We start from the raw sequence: 18647 nt of genomic DNA on the forward strand, positions 1-18647 counted from the left end.
TATCGCTTGGATGTCACTGCTCCCAGTGTAGCTCACAGTGTGCTTACAGCTGGGACAGCTCCATCTTGTCGGGTGGAGATCTGGGTGGTCTGCCATGGGCCATTTCTTTTACTATCCGTTAGGGCCGGCTAGAGGCGGGATTTCATTACTCTCAGTGGTACCGAGAGTACTGACTGAAAGGGAACGTAACGTCATGACTATACTGTTCCCTGAAGGAGGGAAACGAGGTAAAACATCTGTTTGGCTCTGCACCGCCCAATTCTGGGCTCGGTGAAGAGCGGTACTGAATTGAAGGAATGAATCCAAGCTTATCGGGTTTACCACTTGTGGAAGGCAGGGCTTCCAGCGAGGTGCATATTTCATTGACCTTATCAGGCATGATTTTAGTTCTTCAGTCAAATTTGCGAGAGTGCGACTACCCATAGATGTGGTGTACTTCATTGCACTCCGTCAGGGAACAGTAGTTATAGTCACAACGTTACGTCTCAGTCTCTGTGTTGTTCATCACATTCTGTCCCTGTTTCTTCTCCCACAGTAAACTCTATAGGATGCTGTCATTGGGTTGCGCAATTCTTGGCACTAGTTATATGGGTTAATCATCAATAACATCATAAAGAGGACACAATGACTGGCTCACCCAGCTGGATGAGGCGGGGGGGGGGGGGGGGTTGTCTTGTAAATCAGAGCTTTTTAATCCATTCCTGGGCAACCCCCACGGTGTGCACATGTTTTGTTCTAACCCAGCACTAACATGCTTGACTAAGCTAACCAAACTAAGACTTGGTGATTAGTGAATGTGGTCAGCAAAAATGTGGTCGGGAAAAACTCCTGACCTAGTCGTCACTCGAGGCCCTGGTCATTAGTTCTGATGGTAGATTCCATATGAGTGGCTCCGTTCTACAGTTGTATGACATGTATTGACTCGCTGTCCCCTGACCTCTGGCAGCTTCTGACACTGATGATGTAATGATGTGACACCTGTCAATCATTCACAGGAAGGTAAATAAATGCAAATCTGTGGGGCAGAGTTGGGGTGTGTGTGTGTGTGTGTGTGTGTGTGTGTGTGTGTGTGTGTGTGTGTGTGTGTGTGTGTGTGTGTGTGTGTGTGTGTGTGTGTGTGTGTGTGTGTGTGTGTGTGTGTGTGTGTGTGTGTGTGTGTGTGTGTGGGGTGTGTGGGGGGTGTGTACATGCGTGCATGCACACGCACGCTTGTGTGTTAAGTAGCATAGGTTGTTCACCTTGCATTGCCTGAGAGGAGAGAGAAAAAAAACCCTGGTAAGTAGCCCGCTCTGCCCTTTATGGGGGGTCAGGGTTGAGGTTAGGTTTGTGTGTGTTTGTTCCCTCCCCACTGTTACAGCTCTCTTCCCGTTCTGCCCTCTGCTCCATGTGGTGCTGTTCCAACTGTTCCAATGCAGGGGACAAACGAGGACAACACCTGGGAGAGAAGAGCAGGTCAAGGGTGTGTTAAACCCCACTACTGGCCCCTCATGAAGCTGCATGCACATGCCAGGACAGCACAGCACAGCACCCCTGTTTCACCACTCAAACAGACAATGAAGAGGAACAACCGTCCCTAACCCACCTTGCACAATTTTGTATCCATTTCACCACAGGATTTGGAACATCACCATGGAACATGACATTTCCAAAAATTCTCAAAGGTCTTGTAAATGTTTGTAAAGTAATATGTTTTGAGTTTATGGCTTCGGGACGAATGCGTGAGGGCCTTTTAACGGGGTGACAAATTCACTTCGAGAGACACTGCATCGGCCACCTAATCAGTCAAAACGGGTAATTGGGCGTGTTCGGGGAGGGAGGGAGATGTGTTTTGAGGTACTTTCAATCTACTGTGTATATCTCTGGTTTAGGGTAGGTTTGGTCAAAGGAGTGCTTTCGTCACACCGCAAGAGGGTATATTGGAATGTTTGCATGCAGTTTCAGAATTGAAACAGGCACTCCCACTGTACAAAACCAATGTCGTGTCCAGGAAACCAAATTCTCAGAAGAAAACTCCTAAATACCCACATTCCTGATTTTCCTGGTGATAGATGTCATACAGTAGGACCTGAATGCTGGTGATACTGTGGCAGTTTATACACAAACATACTAATAAATCAAAGACATAACTCTCATGCACCGTAAAATTAACTTAACCAATTGCTTAATCAAGTGGACTTCCAAAGCACAAGAATTTGCGTGAATGTGTTAGTTTGTTTACTCAACAATCTCCGCCCGACGTGAGCTGCATTTGTAAAAGCTTGTTGAGTAAAATGACAAATTCACGTATGCAATAATCAACCTTCCCTAACCGGGGAGTCATTCTCAATGCAGGTTGCGGGCAGTTAAAAGTTTAAATGGTTGAATATCCTCACTCTGGCTGGATTCCAACAGGATAATGTGCCTTGTGGGCTTGATGTGGTCTGTAAACTACAAGTTTCAGACCACTGTGTTAAGGTGTAACTAGGCCCTCATCGAGCAGCCCTATGATATATGTAATGTACTGTCACAATGAGCTTCATTTTTAAGATAACTTATTCATTTCAACACTCACTTGGTGTACCCTACAGGGCGGAATGTCATTGAATACAACAACTATGTCTCCGTCATGTGTGGTAACTCCAATTCACTCAAAAAGCAAGGCACACTGTGAAATATGCAAATAGTAGGCGAATAAGTACGCAAATAAGCTAGAAAAGTTGAGGGAACATACAATTATACTTGAATTTATGTTGGGTACGTACATTTGCCCAAATGATGAGCAAACTCGAATCTTATTGCAGCTGGTTGCCTCAATCAAGTACCTCTCACAGCCGCACATGGAACGGAGTGGAGAAGGTTGTGGTCCTGCCCACCACACGTTTTCATTGGCTGAGGCATATTCACATTCCACCATGTCCGAGACGTTTTTGTTCATGTAGCCTGCGTGGTGATACATCAGCAACGTACATGCAGACCCAGACACCAGAAAATAATCAGCTGGGGGTAAAAACAAGAAAATCAAAAGGGGGGCACTCATTTCTATGTTATATTTATAGTATAGTATATATATATATATAAAACATATATGCAATGAATCTTTCACCTACAGGTTTCTTTGGGCGCTCCAACATCATGGTTTGTGTTTTCAACATTCAAATAGACTAGGCTAATGTCAATCTCGACAAACAGAAAATACATCCTTATACATATAGTAGGCTTGGTTATAGGACCAAGGAGCCTGGGTAGCCAGGAAAAAGGGCTAATACAATAAAACAACAAATCTATAGGCTATTAAAGTGTTCTAGGTGCGCGAGGAATAGCTAATGGAAGGGGAGAAGAGGCAGTGAGAAAAAATAACTGGACCTGCTGGGAGCATAATATTATTGACAGTGCACCTCAGTATTAGTTATACGGACACTCAATCACTATGGTACTTTTTAACGGTGAGTTTGCTAAATACAGTGCATTCGGAAAGCCTTCAGACCCCTTGACATTTCCCACATTTTGTTACGTTACAAAATGGATTCAATGTTTTAAAAATTCTCATCAATCTACACACAAAACCCCATAATGAAAAAGCTAAAACAGGTTTTTAGATTTTTTTTTTACACGTTTATTAGAAATAAAAAAACAGAAATACCTTATTTACATACAGTGCCAGCAAAAGTTTGGACACACCTACTCATTCGAGGGTTTTTCTTTATTTTTACTATTTTCTACATTGTAGAATGATATTGAAGACATCAAAACTATGAAATAACACATATGGAATCGTGAAAGAAAAAAAATCTCAAATTTGGACTCATCAGACCAGAGGAGAGATTTCCACCGGTCTAATGTCCATTGCTCATGTTTGTTGGCCCAAGCAAGTCTCTTCTTCTTATTGGTGTCCTATAGTAGTGGTTTCTTTGCAGCAATTCAACCATCTAGGCCTAATTCACGTACTCTCCTCTGAACAGTTGATGTTGAGATGTGTCTTTTACATGAACTCGGTGAAGTATTTATTTGGGCTGTTCTTGCCATAATATGGACTTGGTATTTTACCAAATAGTGCTATCTTCTGTATACCACCCCTACCTTGTCACAACACACTGATTGGCTCAAATGCATTTTAAGAAGGAAATCAATTCCACAAAGCTGTCATCAAGACAAAGGGTGACTTCTTTGAAGAATCTCAAATATAACATATATTTTGATTTGTTTCATTCGGATAACACTTCATTGGTTACTTCATGATTCCATATGTGTTATTTCATAGCTGTGATGTCTTCACTATTATTCGACAATGTAGAATAGTACAACAACAAAAAATGTTGAATGAGTAGGTGTGTCCAAACTTTTGACTGGTACTGAAAAATGTTGTTCTCACCAATCTACACACAATAACCCCTAATGACAAAGTGAAAACCTTTGCACATTTGTTGAAAATGAAATACAGAAATATTTAATTGACATAAGTATTCACACCCCTGAGTCAATACTTTGTAGAAGCACCTTTGGCAGCAATTACAGCTGTCTTCTGGGTAAGTCTCTAAGAGCTTTCCACACCTGGGTTGTGCAACATTTGCCCATTTATTATTTTCAAAATTCTTCAAGCTCTGTCATATTGGTTGTTGATCATTGCTAGACAACAACTTTCAGGTCTTGCCATAGATTTTCAAGAAGGTTTAAGTCAAAACTGTAACTCGGCAACATTCACTGTCTTCTTGGTAAGCAACTCCAGTGTAGATTTGGCCTTGTGTTTTAGGTTATTGTCCTGCTGAAAGGAATGCAGACTGAACCAGGTTTTCCTTTAGGATTTTGCCTGTGCTTAGCTCCATTCCGTGTATTTTTTACATTTTGAAATACTCCCCAGTCCTTAACAATTACAAGCATACCCATAACATGATGCATCCACCGCTATGCTTGAAAATATGGAGTGTTACTCAGTAATGTGTTGTATTGGATTTTCCCGAAACATAACACTTTGTATTCAAGACAAAAGCCAGCCTACACTGTGTGTGCTCCCGAGGCTATGCTCTCAGTCCCAGGGCACACAGCTTGAAAACTCTTCGCTATTGTCACGCCCTGACCTTAGAGAGCCGTTTTATTTCTCTATTTGGTTAGGTCAGGGTGTGACGTGGGGTGGGCATTCTATGTTTTGTATTTCTGTGTGTTTGGCCGAGTGTGGTTCCCAATCAGAGGCAGTTGTTCATCGTTGTCTCTGATTGGGAATCATACTTAGGCAGCCTGTTTTGCCACCTTAGTTGTGGGTAGTTGTCTTTGTTAGTGGCCTGTATAGCCCTAGGAAGCTGCACATTTATTTTGTTTTTTACAATAACTAGGTCCACGAACCCTGCCAATGCCACGCCGACATTGCTCAATCTATTATTTATATATTTCTTAATTCCATTCTTTTACTTGTAGATTTTTGTGTATTGTTGTGAATTGTTTTTAGATACTACTATTACTATACTACTATTGTTTGATACAGCTGGAGCTAGAAATACAAGCATTTTGCTACACCCGCAATAACACCTGCCTAATATGTGTATGTGGCCAATAACATTTTATTTGAATTGGAACTGTGATTGTGGGTAATGTCAACATATCCATCCTTGCACGTGTCATTGGGAGGGAGGGTCTTGGTGGACTGGCCATGATTTTAAGAATGTCATTTTATACAACTGTTATGTTTTTTTGTTTTGTTATCAAGGTTTGAAATGATTGTGTTTTAGTCAATTATTACATCTGTAATTGGGCTTCTCTTGCGGTCAATTTGCAGTGTACAAATTATTTGTAATTATGTTCCAAGTCCCCAGACCAGCCGCAAAATAAAAAAATGTCCTGTGGCTGAATGTAGTTTGGGGACCCCTGCACTAGCCGCTTGGTCAGTGATCGCTTCGCTCATCACTTTTTTTGTCTGGAAACAGCTTAAGTATGGTCATTTCACTTCGCAAATGAAAACATGTGGTGGGTGGGGTTGGCCCTGGCCGACCCCACCCACGGCCAACCCCACCACGTTTCATGTGCTGCAGCGAGGGACTTCTTGGCTGCCTTACAATTGTATACTGAATGAACGTCTTTCTTTTTTTTTACACAGTGTGGCTTTTGCGATATGCTTTGGTGGTTTTGCTAACGTTATAAGTTTGGTAGGAAGTAGACTGGGCCACAGAGATGTGAAGATCACAGTGTGGCCCATAACATATTATCTGTGATTGGTATTTTGAGAGATCACAAGACTACCCTGGAACATCCATAGCCCAGGAAATATGAAGTGAGACTTCCAAAAATGTATTTAAGCTTTCAGCTGGAAGAATTCAATTATGTGGTCTTCGACTTCATTATGGCTGGCAATGGTATTTAGAGACTTCAAAAAGAAGAGAACTTGGGCTGCGTCTCAAATGGCACCCTATTCCCCATATAGTGCGATGTTTTTCCTCAGAAGTGCACTAAATAGGTAATGCCATTGGGACAAAGCCTTGGAGACGCAGAGAACAAAGCAGGTCAACGTTCTGAAAGTGACAGGAGAGAACGCAGCATAACAAAAGGAAAAACAACAACAAAGGGCAATACATTCGGTTTGTATCTTCCTCAAATTATCCTCAGCCCCAAATCTTGTTTCATTGACATGATACACTGAACGCACAAACTGGTTTAGGCGACAAATGTTATTTTCACGCCACCCACTCTATCTGATCTGTATCCTTTTAAAAGATGTGGCTTATGGCTTGAACTAGAACTAAACTTTGAATCCAGGCATATTTAGAAGATGCGAAAGAAGAGGTGCCTACCCACACACTTGCAAATGTTTCAACAAGCAAAAAGCAAACGAGGATAAACTGTATCTACAGTGGCAGTTTAAAGTCCAGGCAGAAGGATAGGATAGTGTATGCAGAGCCATTCTAGTTCATCTTGCACAATATCTTTCATATGCTGGTCAAATATGACCGGGCCTGCCAGGTGGATGCCCGGAGGGGGACGAGTTGTTCACTGCTCAGCACAGGACTACAGGACACTAGGCTTATTGACAGAGAACCTTTGTGTTCTTTTGGAAAACAGCATCAGGTCATCACCTTACCCACCAAGCCTAGGGCTTTACTGTCAGCTTCTGTATATCTGGTGGAGACTACGACTTAACCACACACACACACACGCACACACAGTCTCCCCATCGCCACACTACTCAGATTCGATAGACGTAGGCACATTCCTGAAAGTTAATATAAAAGTCAAAGTAGTCATTTTAGCCCTAAAAGCACCAACAAGGGTGAATTTTGACCTTAAGGGGTCAAAAACATTTTTTTATCCTTCTGAATTTGTAGGACTTTAACATACATTCATTTAGTATTTGGTAGCATTGCCTTTAAATTGTTTAACTTGGGTCAAACGTTTCGGGTAGCCTTCCACAAGCTTCCCACAATAAGTTGGGTGAATTTTGGCCCATTCCTCCTGACAGAACTGGTGTAACTGAGTCAGGCTTGTAGGCCTCCTTGCTCACATACGCTTTTTCAGTTCTGCCGACAAATTTCATATAGGTTTGAGGACAGGGCTTTGTGATGGCCTCTCCAATACCTTGACTTTGTTGTCCTTATGCCATTTTGCCACAACTTTGGAAGTATGCTTGGGGTCATTGTCCATTTGGAAGACCCATTTGCGACCAAGCTTTAACTTCCTGACTGATGTCTTGAGATGTTGCTTCAATATATAAACTTAATTGTCCTCCCTCATGAAGCCATCTATTTTGTGAAGTGTACCAGTCACTCCTGCAGCAAAGCACCCCCACAACATGATGCTGCCACCCCTGTGCTTCACAGTTGGGATGGTGGTATTTGGCTTGCAAGTCTCCCCCTTTTCCTCCAAACATAAGGATGGTCATTATGGCCAAACAGTTCTATTTTTGTTTCATCAGACCAGAGGACATTTCTCCAAAAAGTATGATCTTTGTCCCCATGTGCAGTTTCAAACCGTAGTCTGGCTTTTTAATTGCGGTTTTGGAGCAGCGGCTTCTTCCTTGCTGAGCGGCCTTTCAGGACTCGTTTTACTGTGAATATAGATACTTTTGTACCTGTTTCCTCCAGCATCTTCACAAGGCCCTTTGCTGTTGTTTTGGGATTGATTTGCACTTCCCGCACCAAAGTATGTTCATCTCTAGGATACAGAATGCATCTTCTTCCTGAGAGGTATGATGGCTGTGTGGTCCCATGGTGTTTAAACGTGCATACTATTGTTTGTACAGATGAACGTGGTACCTTCAGGCATTTGGAAATTGTTCCCAAGGATGAACCAGACTTGTGGAGGTCTACAATTTTTTTCTGAGGTCATGGCTGATTTCTTTTCATTTTACCATGATGTCAAGCAAAGCGGCACTGAGTTTGAAGGAAGGTCATGAAATACATCCACAGGTACACCTCCAATTGACTCAAATGATGTCAGTTAGCCTATCAGAAGCTTGTAAAGACATGACGTAATTTCTTGAATTTTCCAATCTGTTTAAAGGCACGGGCTACTTAATGTATGTAAACTTCTGAGCCACTGGAATTGTGATGCAGTGAATTATATGTAAAATAATCTGTCTGTAAACAGTTGTTGTAAAAATGTCTTGTCATGCACAAGGCAGATGTCCTAACCAACTTGCACACACTATAGTTTGTTAAAACTTCTTGACGCTACCTATCCCGTTAGCGGGATCATTTTCGTCAGCAACTGCTGAATAGCATAGCGCCAAATAATATTACTAAAAATATTCATATTCATGAAATCACAAGTGCAATATTGCAAAACACAGCATAGCTTTTTGTTAATCCACCTGTCGTCTCAGATTTTGTAATTATGCTTTACAGCGAAAGCAATCCAAGCGGTTGTGTAAGTTTATCGATAGCATAACATAACATTATGTACACTAAGCATTAAGTAGCTAGGTAACGAAAATCAGAAAAGCAATCAAATTAATTGTTTACCTTTGATGATCTTCGGATGTTTTCACTCACGAGACTCCCAGTTACACGACAAATGTTCCTTTTGTTCCATAAAGATTATTGTTATACACAAAATACCTCCGTTTGTTTGTCGCGTTATGTTCAGAAATCCACAGGAAAGAGAGGTCACGACAATGCAGACGTATATTCCAAATAATATCCATAATGTCCACAGAAACATGTCAACCGTTATTTATAATCAATCCTCAGGTTGTTTTTAAAATATATATTCGATAATATATCAAATGGGTGTGTAGGTTTTTCAATAACACCGGGAGAAACAATGGCCGCTTTACTCTGTAGTGCAAAACTCACTCCTCCACATATCCACTTACGCAATGTGATCTTTCACGTTCATTTAAAAAAAATAAAAGCCTGAAACTATGTCTAAAGACTGTTGACACCTTAGGGAAGCCATAGAAAAGGGAATATGGTTGATATCCCTTTAAATGGAGGATAGGCATGCATAGGAACAGAGAGGTTTCAAAATAAGAGGCACTTACTGATTGGATTTTCCTCAGGTTTTCGCCTGCAATGTCAGTTCTGTTATACTCACTCCCTTCTATCCTAATATGACATTTATATGCATATTTTATTTTCTGGGGCTGAGAAATAGGCAGTTTCAAATGGGTACATTTTTTAACCATAAACGAAAATACTGCCCCCTACACGCAAAAGGTTAACAAGAAATTTGTGGTTGAAAAACAAGTTTTAATGATTTCAACCTAAGTGGATGTAAACTTCCGACTTCAACTGTATGTGTGTGTTTGTGTTTGTGTGTCAGTGGGTATCATACCAACAGTATTTGTATTAGAATGGAACACACAGCGCTGGATGATTTCCCAGCCATGTGGGAAGTAATGAGTTTGTAATTGTTTTGGTGGCATCTGATGACACACTCACATCTGCAAAATAATGTGTTATTGACTATTGATATTAGTTATGAAATACTCTTTTGTCATTGAAAAGGCTGAATTTGAAAAACTTTAAATTTAGAACTGCACATCTATGCCACTGTGTGTCGAAAAGTTACCTTTTTAATGTCAATGTGATGGCACAGAGTTCTCAGCAGAGTTGGCCTTTTGTGACACGGGGTTCAGGCAAGTTCAGTTGTCTGCCGTAACCTGAAGTTGTGTAACGGCATATTAAAGGAAGACCATGGAAGAGTCTAAAGGACAACGTATTGAAAAGTATATATTTCCGAGCACCCATTATACACTGTAGATTAGATTGCCAAATTCAGAATTTTTGCTTGCTTGTTTAGGAGGCTCATCTATTTCCAATATATTTCATGGCTGACTAAACCATTATAATAAATAGCAAGAAACGTCCTGAATTACTCCAGTTGTTCCCTTATGCCCATTTCTACTGGCTGATCAAAGACCTTCCACAAAACAGATATCGTAAACAACATTACTCTTTGTCATCATTGTTCTTGTATGTGCTCCTAAAACAATTTCCCCTTACTCCCCCACAACAATTAATAATGAGAGAAAAGGGGACAATTATTTGATCCAAGTTGTACAATAAACCTCTGTCATTAGAAGCTACATGTTCCGGATGGAGGACTGTGCTCGGAGGGAAGTGGGGGATGGACAGTCTCTGGGTGACTGTTAGAGATGGGATGGAACTTGATACAGTATCGCAAGATTATTTTTGAGGATATTATGTTGATTCTATGACTCCAAGTTTGTCTGACAATTCATACTGAATTGAATTCCGCTGCTCTGTCTATCGGTACATACTGTAGATACTGAGACCGCCATCATAGAAGCAATTTTGGATGAGAGGGGTTGTAAAAAAAACAATTAGTCAGCGATTGGATCACCTCCAACTAATCAGAGAATCTGTCACAGATCCCTCCAGAACTTTCATTACGCACATCTGTCCCCTAGTCCCACTGATTAGTTACTTGTATAAGTGTGCCCTTTGGTTTCCATTGGGCTGTCGATTAGTGTGTTTTGGCTTTCATGCCCTTGTGGATTGCGCAGATGATTACGGGTCTCGTCCCGTGTGTTAATCATTGTGCGCGTGTGTTATTTATTCGAGTTACTCCTCGCTCTTTTGTTTGGGTTTTAACCCTGTGTTTTTGTATAGTGTTTGTTTGGTCTTCGTCCCCGTGCGTTTACACGGCACACTGTAATTTGGGCTTGATAAAAAAAGAAATACTACACATTCCCGCGCCTGTCTCCCAATCTTTTACACCAACGTGACAGAATAATCAACCATTAAGGGAGACAGCAGGACTGGTCCGTCCGGCGCCGCCGCAACTTCGGCATCTGCTACTGGGTCGTCCGACGTCGCCACAACGGGTCCGTCTGGCGACGTAAATTCAGCAGCTACAGCCAGCCCGTCGGACGCCACTGCTACTGGTCCATCCGATGCCACTGCAACTTGATCGACCCGCACTGCGTTCCTGTGATCGTCCCCGGGGCGAGAAGTTGTTAGGGACGAGATCAAGTCCAGACTCATCGTGGAGAAGAAACCTTAGTAAGTGTGGTTTCAGGTTTTTCCTCTCAAATCACGCTTTTGTAATAGAAAAACAACAAAATTGGATGTTAAAACAATGCTTAAACCCCATCATGAGATCACTTTTAGGTCTGGGGAAAAATCGAAGATTTTTAATTTTAGGGTGAGCAACAGCAAGAGACTTGCTTGGTTAGCAGTGTTTCTGTAGCACACCTGATTGCAGAGTTTGCTAAACAAATCACCACTGGATTGTTGCAAATAATCATGATATCATTCTGCTAGGTAGGGACTACTTTGTAGTTAACATTTAATTGAGGAGATTTTTGGGAAAGCCTTTCCATCTACCAGAAAACAGTTTTGTTTGGTCTCATCGCTAATGACTCCACAAAGTGGTAAACAAACGCTCACACACAGAAAGGGTTATTCCCACTCTGTTGCCTAAGTTTAAGGAAAATACGAATCACTTTTGTTCATGTCTTATCATAATCTTGTGCAAATTAATTCATGTTCTCATAAATTCAATACATTTAGCTGATTTCCTACTAAGTTCATTACATTTTAGAATATAGTTGAATTCTGTTTTAGTGTCTGGATTCCTTGGTTCTGTCCGCGTTCTCCACACCACAGATTTTATATGGCCCTATACTCCACACACAATAGCTCAGTGCTGGATGGGCCAAAGCAGAGAAGCAGCCCTCTAATTCCACTGACTCACAGGAATGTCCTATCTGGGTTTTGCATGTGGAAAATGCTTACATCTTTAAAGCCACTGTGCTCCTGTTCGTCCACACTGACCCTCAGGTCCGTGGGCCTCCTCTACTCAAATCAAATGTTATTTGTCACAGGTACTGAATACCACAGGTGTAAACTGTACCGTGAAATGCTCACTCTACCGTGAAACGTTTACTCTATTGCCAGCCAGCCCGGGTTCAAGGCAATCCAACATCTAACGGCCGGCTGGCTCTTTTTCTGCCACTGAATGCCACTTTTAGAGGGACGTGAGAGAGAACACAGGAGCCTGATTGGAAGAGATGAACTCAGGCGCTCGAGGGACAGGCCAATCCATGCAAAAATAGCAAGGCTGATTGACTCTGAATGAGCTTATGTTTTTTGTGGGGTCGGGGGTGTAAGAGACCCAGCTGAGCGAATTCAGGGGGTGTTGGAGTCTCGCTGACCTGATTCAACCCCACCGATTTGCTACTCGGTTAGGTTGCCTCTTCAATTCTTCTCAATCTGCTTGTTTTTCCCAACGGCCTCATTCTCACATGCAGAGATTTATTTTGTAAACACAGCGCCCTGCCAGCAGCAAGCTAAGCATTTTCCAGAGGAAGCTGGTGGGAGGAACTATAGGAAGACTGGCTCATTGTAATGGCTGGAATTGAATAAGTTGAACAGCGTTAAGCATGTGGTTTCCATATGTTTGATGTGTTTCATACCATTCCATTTATTCCATTCCAGCCATTACAATGAGCCCGTCCTCCTACAGTTCCTCCCACCAGCCTCCTCTGGCGTCTTCATATTTTTCATCGGGTGAAAAGAGCAGCTACCCTGGTCTCATTATGGCAGAAACATGCAGAGCCCGTAAATAGAACAGAGGAGAGGAGGAACAGGACATCAACTGAATAACCTTCAACTTCCTTTTTCCTTCTGTCACGCCCTGACCTTAGAGCTTTTTATGTCTCTATTTTGGGTTTGGTCAGGGTGTGATTTGGGCGGGCATTCTATGTTCTATTTTCTATGTTTTTGTATTTCTTTGTTTTGGCCGGTTATGGTTCTCAATCAGGGACAGCTGTCTATCGTTGTCTCTGATTGGGAACCATACTTAGGTAGCTCTTTTCCCTCCTTTCTGTGTGGGAACTTGTCTTTGTTTGTGGCACTATAGCCCTTAAGCTTCATGGTCATTTTGTATGGTTTACTGTTTTGTTTGCGTCATTTTAAATAAAGGAAAAATGTACGCTCACCACACTGCGCTTTGGTCCAGTTCTTCAGACGGCCGTGAAATCTTCTCATCCTCTCTCCAACCATCCCTCACTCACTACCTCTGTCAAAAAACAATAACAGGATGGTAGGAAAAGATATAGAACAGTTTACAGGCATGTTCTTCCACAATCAAGTGCAGTGAGAGGATTTGCTTTACTTAACATGTGAATGTTGATGTCAAGAGCTGTTGCTGAAGTGATGTCCCTACAGGGTTATAAATAAAATACAGCCGCTGCTCCACAAACATCTCCCACTAGCCTCTCTCAGTTTATGACCAAGTTAAGTTTTATATGCACTTTTACAGGCCGCAAAACACAGAGTTCTCCGTCTGGAGGGCCAAAACGGGGACCTGTGCATTCTAGACACACACACATGCATGCACGCACACAGACACATGCACCACAATCAGTCCACAGGAAGAAGCAGCAGGCAGATGTATTGGTGACCACCGAACTGTTAACATCTCCGTAAGTCTCCCGACAGACATTCAAGGGCATATGTTTTCTTGGAATGGTGTCCAACATTTAACATGGGATTGGTTACAGTATAGGCCTACCTCCAGCGCTGTGAGAACACCGGCCAACTGGGTGAAAGATATTGTGTATTACATTCTTAATGGTTTCCAGCAATTCCTGCTAAAAATAAGATGAACTCTATTTCAATGTAAGTCAACCCAGGGGCCCTCTTTGGTGTATCCTACAACTTGAACTGGAAAATATCCCAAACATAAATGTGCTATTTATCATTTTGTGTCTTTTTGTTTCCATACGAGAGGGACAGGTGAACAAAAGTTAAAGGTCAACTTGAATGTAATCATCGATGTACCTCGTGTAGGCCAACACACACAATTACATACGCTTAAGGTCACCATGATTGCTTTCTGATCTCAGGGTCCACAAAGCCAATTTTGAAAGAGAAAGAGCCACTCCTTGAGCCTTGCTTTCTTGTGGAGACCAAGGACTAACAACAGCATGATTAGAGCTTGTGACCCCTGTTTGTCTGATTAGAAACCTCCTCTAGTTCAGACGGTACAAAATGAATATTAGAAATCAAAGATAAACGTAAATCCATAGTCTCAGATTAGAAAGGAGAAAGTGCTGTTTACACCCATAGATACAAACATCAGAGGCAGTGGGGCAGAGCGGGCAGACTGACTGATGGAGAAGCTTTTGAAGTGGAGTAGTACTCGGCGCAGTCATGAGTCTCTCTAGTACACACTCAGACTAGGGTTGAAAAATGTTGGTAACTTTCACAAAATTACCAGGTTTTCCTGGTTGGAGGATTCTGAATTTCCTGCCTATTCCCTCCTGATTCTGGAAAGCTTTCAACCCAAGATTTCTGGAAATCATTTTTGGAAAAGTTACCGGAATTTTGCAAACATAAGTCAGAAACCACAGTCACTGTCGGGAGACAGCACTTCTATGGTTATAAAGAAACTGTCACTGTATTGTTGTTACATACAGTGCATTCAGAAAGTACTCAGACCCCTGGACATTTTCACTTTTTTTTTTACTTCACAGCCTTATTCAAAAATGTACTTATTTAATGTTTTTCCATGAATCTACAAACAATACCTCGTAAAAAAAAAGTGATTTAAAAAATACCTTATTTACATAAATATTCAGACCCTTTGCTATGAGACTCCGAAATGTAGCTCAGGTGCATCCTGTTTCCATTGATCATCCTTGAGATGTTTTTACAACTTGATTCGAGTCCACCTGCAGTAAATTCAATTGATTGGACATGATTTGAAAAAGGCACACAGTTGACAGTGCATGTCAGAGCAAAATCCAAGCCATTGATGTCAAAGGAGTTGTCAGTAGAGCTCAGAGACAGGAATGTGTCAAGGCACAGATCTGGGGAAGGGTATCAAAAAATGTCTGCAGAATTGACAGTCCCCAATAACATAATTTTTTTATTAGAAGAGATGTGGAACCACCAAGACTCTTCCTAGAGCTGTCCGCCCGGCCAAAATGAGCAATCCGGGGAGAAGGACCTTGGTCAGGAAGGTGACCAATAACCCGATGATCACTCTGACAGAGCTTCAGAATTCCTCTGTGGAGATGGGAGAACCATCCAGAAGGACAACTGTCACACCCTGACCATAGTTTGCTTTCTATGTTTCTATGTTTTGGTTGGTCAGGGTGTGATCTGAGTGGGCATTCTATGTTGGATGTCTTGTTTGTCTATTTCTATGTCTGGCCTGATATGGTTCTCAATCAGAGGCAGGTGTTAGTCATTGTCTCTGATTGGGAACCATATTTAGGTAGCCTGGGTTTCACTGTGTGTTTGTGGGTGATTGTTCCCGTCTCTGTGTTTTGCATCAGATTTTCTCACGTTTGTTGTTTTGTTAGTTTATTCTTGTGCAGTTTCTTTATTAAAGTACAATGAATAACAACCACGCTGCATTTTGGTCCGCCTCTACTTCAGCTAAAGAAAACCGTTACAACAACCATCTATGCAGCACTCCACCAATCAGGACTTTATGGTAGAGTGGCCAGACGGAAACCACTCCTCAGTAAAAGGCACATGACATCCCGCTTGGAATTTGCCAAAAGGCACCTACAGGACTCTCAGACCATGAGAAACAAGATTCTCTGGTCTGATGAAACTCTTTGGCCTGAAAGCCAAGCATCACATCTGTAGGAAACCTGACACCATCCCTACGGTGAAGCATGGTGGTGGAAGCATCATGCTGTGGGGATGTTTTTCAGAAGCAGTGACTGGGAGATTAGTCAGGATCGAGGGAAAGAGATCCTTGATGAAAATCTGCTCCAGAGTGCTCGGGACATCAGACTGGGGTGAAGGTTCACCTTCCAACAGGACAACAACCCTAAGCACACAGGAGTGGCTTCGGGATAAATCTCTGAATGTCCTTGAGTGGCCCAGCCAGAGCTCAGACTTCAACCCCATCAAACATCTCTGGAGACCTGACAATAGCTGTGCAGCGAGGCTCCCCATCCAACCAGACAGAGCTTGAGAGGATCTGCAGAGAAGAATGGGAGAAACTCCCCAATTCCAGGTGTAGCGTGTAGCGTCATACCCAAGAAGACTGGACGCTGGAATCGCTACCAAAGCTACTTCAACAAAGTACTGAGTAAAGTGTCTGAATACTTATGTAAATGTCATATTTTAGAATAAGACTAACGTAACAAAATGTGGAAAAAGTCAAGGGATCTGAATACTTTCCAAATGCATTGTATACATTGAAATGTACTGAGCATTGAAGAAGGTAGTTAGAGTCGTGTTCTTCCTTTTAGCAAGTGTGCTAATACCTCTTTAATAATGTTCAGTTAAGTGGGTCAAATTTAGCAACTTCTGCCCAGAAATTGATTGGTGAGGATTCTGTAACTACACTTTGGCCACCCAATTTTATGAACTGGTTAAAATAACACATGAATACAACTGTGGATATATGAAGCACTAACATTACACCTAATAGTTATTCCAGCACCTGTTTTATTTATGATGAATATTGAATCGTGTAATGAGATTCATTTTTTGTCCTGAAATAAAAGTCATTTATTCTGGAGAGAAGGATTTTATTGTTTTAGTCAGGGTTCTGTTGATGTGTCTCTTTGCACCTGCGTTTCATAAATCCCTTTTGTAGTGTAACACATTATGTGTTATATATATATATATAGTTGAAGTTAGAAGTTTACATACACTTAGGTTGGAGTCATTAGACCTAATTTTTCAACTACTCCACAAACTTCTTGTTAGCAAACTATAGTTTTGGCAAGTCGGTTAGGACATCTACTTTGTGCGTGACAAGTCTTTTTTTTTACAACAATTGTTAACAGAGTGATTATTCCACTTATAATTCCACTTATAATTCACTGCATCACAATTCCAGTGGGTCAGTTAAGTTTACACTTAGTTAACTGTCACTTTAAACCGATTGGAAAATTCCAGAAAAGGATATCTTGGCTTTCAAAGCTTCTGATAGGCTTATTGACATAATTTCAGTCAATTGGAGGTGTACTTGTGGATGTATTTCAATGCCTACCATCAAACTCCGTGCCTCTTTGCTTGACGTCATGGGAAAATCAATAGAAATCAGCCAAGACCTCAGAAAAAAATGGTTGACCTCCATAAGTCTGGTTTATCCTTGGGAGCAATTTCCAAATGCCTGAAGGTACCACGTTCATCTGTACAAACAATAGTACGCAAGTATAAACACCATGGGACCACGCAGCAGTCATACCGCTCAGGAAGGAGACGTGTTCTGTCTCCTAGAGATGAACGTGCTTTGGTGCGAAAAGTGCAAATCAATACCAGAACAACAGCAAAGGACCTTGTGAAGATGCTGGAGGAAACAGGAAAAAAAGTATCTATATTCACAGTAAAACAAGTCCAATATCACCATAACCTGAAAGGCCACTGGTCCAAAACCGACATAAAAAAGCCAGACTACGGTTTGCAACTGCACATGGGGACAATGATGGTACTTTTTGGAGAAATGTCCTCTGGTCTGATGAAACAAAAATAGAACTGGCCATAATGACCATTGTTATGTTTGGAGGAAATATAGATGGCATCACAAAATAGATGGCAACATGAGGGAGGAAAATTAAGTGGATATATTGAAGCAACATCTCAAGACAGCAGTCAGGAAGTTAAAGCTTGGTCGCAAATGGGTCTTCCAAATTGTTAAGTTGTGGTAAAATGGCTTAAGGACAACCAAGTCAAGGTATTGGAGTGGCCATCACAAATTCCTGACCTCAATCCCATAGAAAATGTGTGGGCAGAACTGAAAAAGTGTGTACGACCAAGGAGGCATACAAGCCTGACTCCGTTGCACAGCTCTGTCAGGAGGAATTCACCCAACTCATTGTGGGAAGCTTGTGGAAGGCTACCCTAAACGTTTGACCCAAGTTAAACAATTTAAAGGCAATGCTACCAAATACTAATTGAGTGTATGTTAACTTCTGACCCACTGGGAACGAGATGAAAGAAATAAAAGCTTAAATAAATCATTAATACAGGTAATGAGTGGATTTCAGATTCTTAAAAAAAGTTACAGGTCTTTAACTGAGCCAAAAATCTTTTTACTTGTTTGTAGGTGACCAAATATTTATTTCCCACCATAATTTGCAAATAAATTCATTAAAAATCCTACAATGTGATTTTCTGGATTTTTTTATCAGGTTTTGTCTGTCATTGTTGAAGTGTACCTAAAGATGAAAATTACAGGCCTCTTCATCTTTTTAAAAGATACATGGGAGAACTTGCAATCAATTGGTGGCTGACTAAATACTT

Source organism: Oncorhynchus gorbuscha, linkage group LG12 (assembly GCF_021184085.1).
Source record: "Oncorhynchus gorbuscha isolate QuinsamMale2020 ecotype Even-year linkage group LG12, OgorEven_v1.0, whole genome shotgun sequence".
NCBI lineage: Eukaryota > Metazoa > Chordata > Actinopteri > Salmoniformes > Salmonidae > Oncorhynchus > Oncorhynchus gorbuscha.